Source organism: Dromiciops gliroides, chromosome 4 (genome assembly GCF_019393635.1).
Source record: "Dromiciops gliroides isolate mDroGli1 chromosome 4, mDroGli1.pri, whole genome shotgun sequence".
In the NCBI taxonomy this organism is placed as follows: Eukaryota; Metazoa; Chordata; class Mammalia; order Microbiotheria; family Microbiotheriidae; genus Dromiciops; species Dromiciops gliroides.
Genome location: NC_057864.1, coordinates 187,712,592 through 187,725,315, shown reverse-complemented (window position 1 = coordinate 187,725,315; position 12,724 = coordinate 187,712,592). Strand labels below are relative to the sequence as shown.

General features: G+C 42.4%; 1 non-coding gene across 1 annotated transcript; it reads right to left on the bottom strand.

Moving 5' to 3' along the window:
• Positions 1 to 6,432: 6,432 nt before the first annotated feature.
• On the bottom strand, positions 6,433 to 6,504 carry TRNAQ-UUG. Its single transcript has one exon. It is a non-coding gene; the product is annotated as a tRNA-Gln (tRNA).
• Between the last annotated feature and the right edge of the window lie 6,220 nt (positions 6,505 to 12,724).

The window sequence follows — 12,724 nt, the reverse complement described above, 5'->3', positions numbered from 1 at the left end:
ACTGCGAGTAGAGCCCCCCCATTTTGAAAGATGCATTTCCTAAGGAGAAGAAATATTTCTGTGCTGTGGGGTTTATTACAAAAAATCCCTTTTGCTTGCATTTTAAGAGTTAAGTTTTCATTGAAATATGGTTGCTTGTAGCCTCGTACGTCAGCATGCCCAAAGTTTGACAGGTTGTGCTTTTTTCCTCCTTGTAATTTTGCAAAAGTCCTTGCCCTCATGTTAAGATAATAGTGGTTTCTCTCAAGGTTATTCTTAGCATAAGCTGAGCAGACTCTCAACCTTTAGATAACCTCCACCTCTGTTGATCATTCTTGAGTTACTTACAAGAAGCAGTCTAACATAGCTCTCCCACACACAGCAGGCACCAACAGAGGAGATTGCTTAGAGCTTTGACTATACGTCAAAGTCTGATTGCTCCAAAGACCAATCATTCCTATAGAAACAACTGACCAGAAGCTCCAGCACATTGCATTATGGTCAATTAGCATTCATGCAGCTTCAAGAACACTTGAAATTCAGGGCCTTTCTAACAAGGAATGAAGCTTGCCCCCTATACAAACAAGAGAATTCAGCCCCAAATGGCATTTGAGCAGAAGACTTCTGAGTTTCACATGGAAACAGGTAAATCCATCATCATCATGGAGAAGATTTGAGGTAGAAGAGAAGCTCCATAGTTCCTGGGAAAATTCTAGGCTGGGTCTGGAGTCAGGAAAAGTCTAAAATCCATCATCAGACACTTACTAGCTGGGTAACCTTGGGCAAATCACTTAACACTGTTTACCTCAGTTCTTCATTTGTAAAGTGAGCTGGAGAAGGAAATGGCAAACCACTTCAGTATCTTTGCCAAGAAAACCCCAAATGGGGCCATGAAGAGTCAGACAGGACTGAAAAACAACTCAACAAGAACATCTAGAAAGGGAAGTGGTGATTACAATGACTCAGCATTGCTTCACCAAGAATAGGCCATGCCAGACTAACCTCATTTCATTTTTTGATAAGTCTTTGATGAGGCTACCCTAAGAGGTGGTGGGCTCTTCTTCCTTGTAAGTCTTCCATCAGAAGCTGGATGATCATCTATCAGGTATGATGGAATGAGAATTCATTTAGTTTAGGCTATGGGTTGGACTGGACAGCTTCTGATGTTCTTTTCAACTCAAATTCTGTGATTCTGTTAACATCCATAAATAAAGGAAAAGTTTCATTAGTTTATTATATTTTAACTTAGTGTTTGATAAAGCATTTCATACTATTTTTCTGGATAAGGTAGAGAGAAGTGGAGTAGGTGATAATACCACTAGATGGATTCAGAAGTGGTTGAATGACCATTAAGGGTTTGATGTCAATGTGGCAGGAGGTCTCCAGTGGAATTACTCAGGGATCTGAGCTTAACCCTGTCCTATTTGACAATTTTATCAATGACTTGTACATAAAGACCATAAATGGCTTGCTCATCCAATTTTCAGGTGATACAAAACTGGGCTAACCCAACACATGACAGAATCAGGAACCAAAAAGATCTTTATAGAGTGAATTTAATAAGGTGAAATTCAGCAGAGATAAATGTAAACTTTTCTACTCAGATTCAAGAAATCAATTTCACAAGTATAGGATAGACACCAGTTTATCTAAAAAAACTGATCTGGGGCTGTTAGTTGACTGCAAGTTCAATATGAGTCAGCATTGTGATGTGGTAACCAGAAAGGCAAATAAGATCTTGGACTGTACTATGAGACATATAGCTTCCAGGAATAAGTAGGCTACAGGGCTGATGTGTTCTGCCCTTATCAGACCACATTCGACTGTGAGCTTCTTGAGAATATGAATTATTTTTTGTCTTTCTGTATGCTAACATCCCTGATGCACAGTGACTGGCAGATGATAGGACTTAACAAATGCTTGTTGACTCAAACACATCTGGATTGTTGTGGACACTACAAGTTTAAGAAGGACATTTATGAGCTGAAAGTATCTAGAAGAGGACAGCTGTCAATAATCTCATCAGCTGCCATGGACTGAATTACAATCTCTATGCTGACAATTCTCAAATATACCTATCCAGTCTCACCTCCTCCCCTGACCTCCAATCTCACATCTCCACCTGCCTTTAAGTATCTTAAACTAATGTCCAGTAGACATCTTAAATTCATTATGTCCAAAACCAGACTCATCTTTCCCCCTAAATATCCCTCTTCTCCCCCTCCCCCTCTGCCTCCTACCTTCCCTGTTATTATAGAAGGTATCACCATCCTCCCAGTCCCTCAGGCTCACAACCTAGGAGTCATCCTGGGCTCCTCGCTATATATGCTCCTATATCCAATCCTTTGGTGAAGACTGTCAATTTCACCTTTGCAATACCTCTTGAATATGCTTCCTTCTCTCCTCTGATAATGCCACCACTCTGGTACAGGCCCATATGACCTCACAACTGGACTTTGGCAATAGCCTGCTGGTGGCTCTGCCTGCCTCAACTTTCTCCCGTCTTCAATCCATTCTTCATTCAGCCACCAAAGTGATTTTCCTAAAGCACCGATCACGTCACCCTCCTCCCCCAACTGCTCCTTATCACCTCCAGATCAAATACAAAACCCTCTGTTTGGCTTTCGAAGCAATGAGGGTTAAGGGACTTGTCCAGGGTCATGCAGCTAATAAGTGTCAAGTGTCTGAGGTTGAATTTGAACTCAGGTCCTCCTGAATTCAGGCCCAGTGCTTTATCCACTGTGCCACCTAGCTGCGCTCAGAACATAGTATTCTCCCACATTTAGCACATAGTAAGCACTTAATGAATCTATATTGACTGTTTGAACTAGGATAGTGAAAGGTTTGTCATACGAGTCATATCAGGATTGTTGGAAGGAACTGGGGACTTTTAGCCTAGAGAAAGGAAACTATAATATGGAACAGGGATTAGATTTGTTTCCTTTGGCCCTAGAGGGAAGAACCAGGAGCAGAGGATGAGAGTGGAAAAGAAGGAATTTTAGTCCTGAAGTAGTGAAGAACTTTCTAATACTTAGAGGTGTCCAGAAGTAGAATTTCTGCCCTAAGAAGTAGTGGGTTCGGGGGCAGCTAGGTGGCGCAGTGGATAAAGCACTGGCCTTGGATTCAGGAGGACCTGAGTTCAAATCCAGCCTCAGACACTTGACACTTAACTAGCTGTGTGACCCTGGGCAAGTCACTTAACCCTCATTGCCCTGCAAAAAAAAAGTAGTGGGCTCTCCCTCCTTGGAAGTCTCCCATCAGAGACTGGTTGATCACCTATCAGGTATGTTCTAGTGAGGATTCATTTAGTTTAGGGTATGTATGGGTTGGACTGGACAGCCTTGACATTCCTTCTAACTCAAATTCTGTGATTCTGTTAACATTTGTTGAATCTGTCCCCTTCCTTTAACTCACAAAAACCCGACTCTGGTTCAGGCTTTCATCACCTGACCTTAGTTTGGGCCTTCATCACTTCTCACCTGGATTGTTCAAATAGCCTTCTCTGTTCCCCAGCCTCCAGTGGCTCCACATTGCTTCTAGAATAAAATTCAAAGTCCTCAGCTTGATAACTAAAGCTATCCCACAACCTAGCTCCCAACCTACCTTACTAGGCTTTACTAGCACATTAATCCCCATTGGAGCACACTTCGTTCCAGCCAAATTGGCCTTCTAGAGGTTTCCTGAATTTGTTCCTTAGTACAGTGGATAGACAGAGTGCAGGAGTCAGGAGGTCCTGGGTTCAAATCCCACCTTTGACATTAACTAGTTGTGTGATCATGGTCAAGTCCCTCTACTTTTCTGGGCTTCCGTTTCCTCATCTGTAAAAGACCTTTGAGGTCCCTTCCAGATCTAAATCTGTGCCCTCCCTGTGCATGGCAAGTCCTCTTGACTCGCATTACATCAAAATTCCTAGCCTTCTTCAAAGCTCATCTCATGTGCTTCCTTAAAGGAAGCTTTGCCTGTCTTCTTCCTCCAATTATCATACATCTACTTCTCTGTTTAAACATTGCAGCTCCCATTCTACCAGATAGAATTCCTTGAAGGCATTTGACTTTGTTTCCCTGGCACTTAGCATACTGCCTTACACAAAGTAGGTAACTGATATTTGTATTCCTAGCTCTTATGACATATTGTTGCTATTGTTCAATTGTCTCTCTCTCTCTCTTTTTTGTGGAGCAATGAGGGTTAAGTGACTTGCCCAGGGTCACACAGCTAGTAAGTGCCAAGTATCTGAGGCCAGATTTAAACTCACGTACTCCTGACTCCAGGGCTGGTGCTCTATCCACTGCACCACCTAGCTGCCACCTAGCTGCCCTCTCAATTGTCTCTTACACTCCAGGCCCTTCTGTCCTCTACTATTTCTCAAAGTCTGTCCAAGTTCATGTTTGTTGTTTCCATGTATAGAATCTCATTCTCTGCCGTCCCTTTTTCCTTTTGCAGTCAATCTTTCCCAGCATCAGGGTCATTTCCAATGAGTTTTGTCTTCTCATTATGTGGCCAAAGTATTTAAACTTTAACTTCAGTATTTAACCTTCCAGTAAATAGCCTGAATTAATTTCTTTAAGGATTAGCTGAGTTGATTTCCTTGCTGTCCAAGGGACTCTGAAAAGTCTTCTCCAGCACCACAATTCCAAAGTGTCAAGTCCTGTGGTGCTCGACTTTCCTTATAATCCAACTCTCACAGTCATACATTGATATTGGAAAAACCATAGTTTTGACTATACAGATCTTTGTGGGCAAGGTGATATTGCTGCTTTTTAGTATGCTGTCCAGATTTGCCATAGATTTCCTTCCAAGGAGCAAGTGTATTTTAATTTCATGGCTACTGTCTGTGATCTTTGAGTCCAAGAATATAAAATCTGACACTGCTTCTATTTCTTTTCCCTCTATTTGCCAGGAAGTGTTGGAACCAGTTGCCAAGATGTTAGTTGTTTTTTTAAATGTTAAGTTTCAAGCCAGCTTTTACATTCTCCTCTCTCACCCACCTCAAGAGGCTTCTTAATTCTTCTTAACCTTCTACCATGAGAGTGATATCATCTGCATATCTAAGATTTTTTATATTTTCCCTGGCAACCTTAATTCCAGTTTTTGATTCATCCAGTCTGGCATTTTGCATGATGTACTCTGTATATAAGTTAAATAAATAAGGTGACAATATACAGCTTTGCCCTTTTCCAATCTTAAACCAATCATTTATTCCATGTTTGGTTCTGTCTGTTGCTTCTTGACCCACATATAGGTTTCTCAGAAGACAAGATGATCTGATACTCCAATCTCTTTGACGACTTGCCACATTTTGTTGTGATCCACACAGTCAAAGGCTTTGGTGTAGTCAATGCGGCAGAAGTCTATGTTTAATCTGAAACTCTTTTTCTTTTTCCATAATCCATCAAATGTTGGTAATTTCGTTTCCAGTTCTTCTGCCTCTTTGAAAACCAGCCTGTTCTTTCTGAAAATTCTCTGGTTACATATTGCTAAAGCCTAGCTTGCAGAATCTTAGGCATAACTTTGCTGGCATGTGAAATGAGCTCAGTTTGAACCTCACCTTTCTTTAAAATTAAGATGTAAACTGATCTTTTCTAACCTAGTGGCCAATGTTGAGTTTTCCAAATTTGCTGGCATATTTTAACATAGTTTAACAGCATCATCTTTAACACAGCAAGAGGTTAATAAATGCAATTCATCTTCATTCATTCATTCATTCAATCAATCAAATGTATTGTGCTTGGATTGAACTGAAGACATTCAAACTCCTGCTTACTTGATACAAACATATAAAGGGACACCTTGCCTACTTAACAGAATGACTGACAGACAATACCTCTTCCCCTCCCAGAAGGTTCCCCTGGGATCTGACCTTAAGTGTGGAGACTAAGGCTAGGGTTGAGGAGTTCGGGGAAAGGCACTGCTTTACAACCAATAGCAAGAAGCGAATGGGGAAGATGCCGCCCCCTCCATCTCGTTTGGCCAATGGAAGCCGTAACGACCTACGTCATTTCCCCGCCCCTCCACTCATCCTCGTCCCGCCAAGGCCCAGACAGTTTTAAAGGAGTATCCACGGTGCACAATAGCCAATAGGCGCGGCGTTTAGGGAGAGGCGGGTCTTCCCTTAAAGCCAATGGGAGTTGCTGTTCCCCTCTGAAAACAGCCTCGGGATCTTTCGGATTCCTTCGGGTTCTCCCTAGGGGTTAGGAAGGGGTGGGGGGGTAGGTTTGGGAGGAGGGAGGGGTCAAGTTGCAGCCTCCAGGCTTCACCACGCATACTTTTCGCCTTGTCTCCAGCGCTTGCGCAGTAGCGCCCTTTCCTGGAAGACGAAACGAAAGCGTCTTAAGGGAGGGAGGGGACTCCCCAAACAGCTGTCCAGCGGGTCACTGAGGCAGTTGCATTTTCACCAGGGCCGCAGCCTGCAGCGGGGTCCCAAAACTTTAATTATGGGACCCAAAAATGGAAGTGAGGTCCCACCGAGATTTGAACTCGGATCGCTGGATTCAAAGTCCAGAGTGCTAACCATTACACCATGGGACCTGCTGGCTGCTGGAAGCGGCCGGCAGCCTTCTCAAGCAGTAAAACCAGTTGGGCTGTTCTCCCCCAAGTGGTGGCATTTTCCCGGGGGGCAGAAATGGAATCGGAGGGACCTAGTATGCTCACGAGCAGGACAGGCTTCGGGGTTCTCAGGGCGAGCTGCAAGAAATCTTCCCTGAGCTCTTGCAGCAGCATCAGGGGCGCGCTCCTGGGCTCCCCAGAGGAATGAACTCTTCTCCATGCTCCCCTTCCCGGGCACGCACCCTGCAGTCTGGGCTCCAGGCTGTCCCTGCGAACCTGGCACCGGGGACCTCCTCGCGAGCCGGGAGAGTGATTGCAGGGAGGGAGGGGAGCTCAGACTCTGCATCTCCTCCACCTCTTGCCTCCTCCCTCGCCGTCCCGTGCCCTCCTGGGCCGTGCCCAGATCGTGCCGCTCCCTGTCCTTGGGCTTTGGGGGTGGGGGTGGGGGGTGAAAAGGCTTCCTCGCCCTCCACGCAGTTTGTTTGGGTATTTATATATTTATTTAAGAGGGTGGCTTTGGGAAAGGATGAGATGGCCAAGTGGGGAGGGAGTCAGCCTAGGAAGAGGTGGGCTGTGCGTTCGAGTCTCCCATCGCCTTTCTCAAATTGGCTCCCTGCAAGTTACAAAAATAAAATATGACTTCTAAGGGTCAGAAAGTGCTGCAATAATTGCCCATTCCCCCCCCCCCAAACTTGGGAAAGATTTCTCCTTCTACCCGCAGTTGGGTCGCTGCTTAGCATTTGTTTGTCTGAAGCCTCTCCTTGGGATCAAGGTCATCAAAAGAGGTAACAGAGGATCATCTTTCTGGGGATACAAGTTTTCCATCTTTAAAATGGTTGTTCGACTCTTCCCTCTCCGTCTCTCACCATCAGTTACACACCCTCTTATGTCCCAACATCTCTCACATCTAGAGATGAGAGGCAGTGTGGGGTTGTAGGAATGCCGGGTTTGGAGTGAGAAGAACCGAGTTAAAATCCCATCTTGTTGACTATTTACTTCTCCGGGCCTCAGTTTCCTCTTCTGTAAAATAAGGGGATTGGACTAGGTGGCCTCTGAGGTCTCCTGTCATCTGTTTCCCCCTTTTCCATTCTCACAGACTCCACTTTGATATTTTACCGTTGACTTGCGTTATTGAGATGGGTTTACCACTCTCTAAAATTTCTTCCATGAATCTATTGCCTAGCTTCTTAAACTGTGGGTCTCGACCCCATATAGGGTCCTGTAACTGAATGTGGGGGTCCCGAAAAATTTGGCAACAGTAAAAGGTTATGTATACCTATTTTATATACCTATATACCAGGGGTCCTGTAAAAATTTGATGAAAAGGGGTCTCAGTGGGAAAAGTTTAAGTCCTGCACTATTGGACTAATCTTCCTTTTGACATAAGACTGATTGATCTGCACGCTGATCTGCTCAGCAATAATCAGTGCTTACCAAGTAAATTTCAGCCTTTCTTGCCCGGTATTCAATGCCACAGTCGAGTCTCAATCTACCTGTCCAGACCTATTTCATAGCTCTTCCACAACCTAAATGACCTTTGTCTCTCCTCAATATCGTTCATTCTCAGCCCTCCTTGATTTTGTCCATGTTTTGTCTGTTGAATTCCTACATATCCTTTAAAGTTTATCCAGTCTCCTTTCCTGATACCCCTTTGCCAAAGACCTTCTCCCACACACCTCACATAAGACTTTGTTGTGTTACCCTCACATATTTATTATTTAATATTGTATATGATACTTTGTTTCTACGTCATATCCTCCTCAACACTGTAATACTCCTTGAGGGCAGGGGCCCTACCTAAATCTAAAATTTGTATCTCCCCCATTCCTTAGTACAGGCATTGTATATAATAGTATATAAATGTTTATTGGATGAATGAGTGAATACCTCTCCCTTTTCCTTTTTACTTCCTTACAGGGAGGACAAATGTGAAAGTACTTCAATAATGATTTCAGAAGATGTAGATGTTTAAACACTTCCAATTTGAAATTTTGTAAGAAAGTGGTTAAACTATCTATATCCTTCAGATATCTCACTGCCAGGCACATACCCCAAAGACATCAAAGATAGTTAGAAAAGCCCTATATGTGCCAAAATATTTATAGTAGCAACTTTTATGGTGGCAAAAAACCAAAATAGATATCCATTAGTTGGGGAATAGCTAAAGAAATTATGATATAGTTCATTTGGGCTCCCCCCACCCTGAATTTGGCATTCACAGATTGGGGGTAGGGTAACTATTTTTATTTGCTCTAGGATACTCTGGGTTTGTACTGCTAAATTAAAGCTCACGAGCCCTCACTGGTGCACTTGACTTTAATAGTCAGCCAGCAGACATAATTAGCTCAAAGCAAAGGCATTTACTAAGATGGCACAGTAAAGCAGTAGCTACAAATCTTCCCCATAGAAATTGGGGATATATGCCCCGACAAATACACACTGTGTCAGAGTGAAGAATAGGAACACATTTTAAGCAATTGACACTGATGTAGACATGTAGGAAATAGAAGTTGCCAATTCAATTCACACCCCCAATACTGCAGGGGTTTGATGTTCTTTCACTTGGTATCCTTTCATTGCTTACCCTTGAGCTAAATATCTCTGTTGGACTAGTTACTTATTTGGGGTCCCTAGGTCCATTTCTATCTTCAGCTCAGCTTCCAACTGCCAGAGACAATTTGCCCTTGAGTCTTCTGTCACCTTTTTTTCTATTCTTGCAAAGGTTTTGCTATTTGTAACTGTTTCTTCCTCCCAACTCTGGGTGTGTTTCTCTTTTTGCTCCTGACTAGATGTGGTGTATCTTTCTAAATAAGTAGCTTTGCGGCAAGGTGCCAGGGATTTTAGGAAGAATAGTGAGACAAAAGGAGTAGGAGGACAAAAGAAGAAAAAAACTGTCAACCCTCATTTCCCTTGGTAGAGCTATAGAGATCACACTCCACAAGACTATTTCCTGCCTTGATTGTATTGAACTCCCTGAACTGTTTCTAGGGTTTCAAGCTTAACTTTTTAAGAAATTATGAAAGTATTTTATTATTTTCCAGTTACATGTAGAGATAGTTTTCAACATTTGTTTGTTTTTTTTTTTTTTTGCTGGGCAATGGGGGTTAAGTGACTTGCCCAGGGTCACACAGCTAGTAAGTCAAGTGTCTGAGGCCGGATTTGAACTCAGGTACTCCTGAATCCAAGGCCGGTTCTTTATCCACTGCGTCACCTAGCCGCCCCTCAACATTTGTTTTTATAAGATTTCTAGTTTCAAATTTTTTTCCCTCCCTCCCCTCCTCCCCAAGACAGCAAGTAATCTGATATAGGTTATATATGTACAATAACATTAAACATCTTTCTGCATTAGTCATGTTATAAGAGAAGAACCAGAGCAAAAAGGAAAAACCTCAAAAAAGAAAAACAACAAAAACAATAAAAATAGTATGGTTCAATCTGCATCCAGATTCAACAGTTCTTTTTTTTTTTTCTGGATTTGGAAAGCATTTTCCATCATGAATCCTTTGGAACCATCTTGGACCATTTTATTGCTGAGAAGAATCAAGTCTATCACAGTTGATCAACATACAATGTTGTTGATACTGTGTACAATGTTCTTCTGGTTCTGCTCATCTCACTCATAATCAGTTCATGCAAGTCCTTCCAGGTTTCTCTGAAATCTGCCTGCTCCATCATTTCTTACAGCACAATAGTATTCCATTACATTCATATACCACGACTTGTTTAGTCATTCCCCAATTGATGGGCATTCCCTCAATTTACAATTCCTTGCCATCACAAAAAGAGCACAAGTTTAACTTTTTAAAAGGTGACATTGGAAATAGCAACACTTTACCTAGCTCAGCAGTGAATCAAGCAAACAACAGAGCTGCATGCCCTTCAGCCAAGGGAGTGACTCCATCCAGCTGCACAGCATATAGAAGTGAACTTGGTGGGACTAATACTATGTAGTAACCATTTTAAATTTGAGTCCAACTTCCCCAGAAATCTAGTAGAGGGGAGAATGTGCCTCATTGTTGACAGAAATGCCCGATGCTTCTGTTCTTGCATTATTTCTTTAGAAAATATAATTCTTTGCAAAAGTTAATTGATTTTGTGTGTGTGTGTGGCAATTGGGGTTAAGTGACTTGCCCAGGGTCACACAGTTAGTAAGTGTTAAGTGTCTGAGGCCAGATTTGAACTCCAGTCCTCCTGATCCCAGGTCAAGTGCTCTATCCACCGAGCCGCCTAGCTGCCCCAAAAGTTAATTGATTTTAATTGGTTAAACTGATGGTGGGGTGCAAATTATCGAAAATGGTGGATTGCCCTGGTAGTATTAAAAGAATTTCCCTAATTCCTTGTGATTACCCCTAGAATACTGAGAGGAACATAGACATCTGCTACACAGGGACTTGATTTCCCACTGATAGAGGGTATAACAATTCCAAGAGTCATCCCCTTCCCTCACAATTTTCAGTTTACTCTACTCCCATGCCCAAAGCTTCTGCAAAAACACACCCTATTTTCCCAGAGATTCCCTAAAGTGATCAAGAACCACTGACTGGAAAACAATTTGGAAATAAGCCTCCCCCCACCCAATTACTAAACTGTGAATATGCTTTGACCTAGTGATACTACCACTAGGCATACACCCCGCCAAAGAGAGCAAAGAAGGAGGAAAAGGGCCCACTTGTACAATAATATTTACAGCAGTTCTTTTTCATAGTGGCAAAGAATTGGAAACTAGGGAGGTTGTGTCCATCACTTGGAAATGGCTGAACAAATTATGGTATATAAATGTAATGGAAGATTACATAAGAACCCAAAGGAGATGGGTTCAGAGAAACCTGGGAAAACTAGTATGAACTAAAGAGTGAAGGGAGCAAAACCAGAAACAACCACATTGGTGGGGGTGGGTTAAGTGACTTGGCCAGGATCACATAGCTAGTAAGTGTCTGAAGCCAGATTTGAACTCCAGTCCTCCTGATCCCAGGTCAAGTGCTCTATCCACTGTGCCACCTATCCATCCCTTTCCATGTTTCTCTAAAACCAACCTGCTTATCATTTTTTTTTTTTTTGCAGGGCAATGAGGGTTAAGCGACTTGCCCAGGGTCACACAGCTAGTAAGTGTCAAGTGTCTCAGGCCAGATTTGAACTCAGCTCCTCCTGAATCCAGGGCTGGTGCTCTATGCACTGTGCCACCTAGCTGCCCCCGTGCTCATCATTTCTTACAGCATGGTAGGATTCCATCACAATTGTATGCCACAACTTGTTTAACCATTCCCCAATTGATGATGATGATGCCATCAATTTCCAATTCTTTGCTACCACAAAGAGAGCTTCTATAGCTATTTTATATTAGATAGGTTCTTTTCCTCTTTCCCTGATCACCTTGGGAAACAGACCTAATAGTGGTATTGCTGGGTCAAAGGGTATACATAGTTTTTTATCTTTTGGGGAATAATTCCAGATTGCTCTCCAAAATGTTTGGATTAGTTCACAATTCTACTAACAGTGTTATTAGGGTTCCAATTTTCCACATCCCCTCTAGCATTAAAATGAATAACTTTGAAAGACTTAAGAACTCCTCTTATTAATACAGTGACCAGTCATATTTCCAGAAGACCAGGAATGAAACATATTACCCAACACCTGGAAGGGAGCAACGGACTCAGGATTTAGAATGAGATATACATTTCTGGACATGGCCAATACGGGGATTTCTTTTGATGGATTATGCATTTTTTAACAAGGGTTTTGTTTTTCTTTTCTTTTCTTTTTTTCCAACAGGGAATAAAACGAAATATTTGTTAACTGAAGAAATTAAATAAAATCACTGACATTTGAACTGGATGCTGACTCCTGGCTCCGTAATCCTGTTTTGGTATAAAATGTTCCAAGATGCTTTTTTGGATGTGAAATGGGTTGGCTGTCATCATGGAGAGCAGGCAAGGTCCAGGGCTTTGCTGAAGGTTTGTCCAGTGTAACTGTAGATAAGGGATAACTAGGAGGAATCCAAGGAGAATCAGGGAAAATGCAATCAATCCCAGGATTAAGGGGCTTGAAAAATACATACGTAAATACATACATAGAATAGATGTGTGAGGAAACAGCTGAAAATTCTCTACAGCATCCTGACATAATTTATCTTAGAGCTAGAAGACATCTAAGAGACTGCTGAGTCCGAAACCCTCATTGTACAGGTGAGAAAATTGTGACCTAG